General features: G+C 34.3%; 1 non-coding gene across 1 annotated transcript; it reads right to left on the bottom strand.

The window, feature by feature from the left end:
• Positions 1 to 322: 322 nt before the first annotated feature.
• Positions 323 to 426, bottom strand: LOC112578576. The gene has a single exon (XR_003102924.1). It is a non-coding gene; the product is annotated as a U6 spliceosomal RNA (small nuclear RNA).
• Between the last annotated feature and the right edge of the window lie 216 nt (positions 427 to 642).

Below are 642 nucleotides of genomic sequence, written 5' to 3'. Positions count from 1 at the left end.
AAGTTAAATAAGTGGAATCAAAATGTCATAAACTTTTTGTTAGGCAAAAATTCATAAGCTTTCTAAAATATATATATTATACATATTATTTACATATGTGTATCTAAGCTTTTCTACTTGATAAAGGCTTGAGAAAGAACATCAGAAAATGGAGAAACTGGAAAACATAAACTAAGTGAAATGGGAGCACTGAATATGAAATAGAAAAAGTAAAACAAGCTAGATAAAAGTAAAATATCCTCATACAGCATCTTTTCATGTGTTTGTTAGCATAAGTATGTCTTCTTTGGAGAAATCTCTATTTAGTTCTTTGGCTCATTTTAAAAATATGGAATGCTTCATGAATTTGCTTGTCATCCTTGCACAGGGGCCATGCTAATCTTCTCTGTATCGTTCCAATTTTAATATATGTGTTGCTGAAGTCAGAATGGCTGCTATCAAAAAGTCTACAAACAGTAAACACTGGAGAGGGTGCAGAGAAAAGGGAACCTTCTTACACTGTTGGTGGGAATGCAAACTAGTACAGGCACTATGGAGAACAGAGTGGAGATTCCTTAAAAAACTGGAAATAGAACTGTTGTATGACCCAGCAATCCCACTGCTGGGCATACACACCAAGGAAACCAGAATTGAAAGAGATAC

Source organism: Bubalus bubalis, chromosome 13, assembly GCF_019923935.1.
Source record: "Bubalus bubalis isolate 160015118507 breed Murrah chromosome 13, NDDB_SH_1, whole genome shotgun sequence".
Lineage (NCBI taxonomy): Eukaryota > Metazoa > Chordata > Mammalia > Artiodactyla > Bovidae > Bubalus > Bubalus bubalis.
Note: the sequence above shows the minus strand (reverse complement) of the source record. Positions and strands in the feature narration are given on the sequence as shown.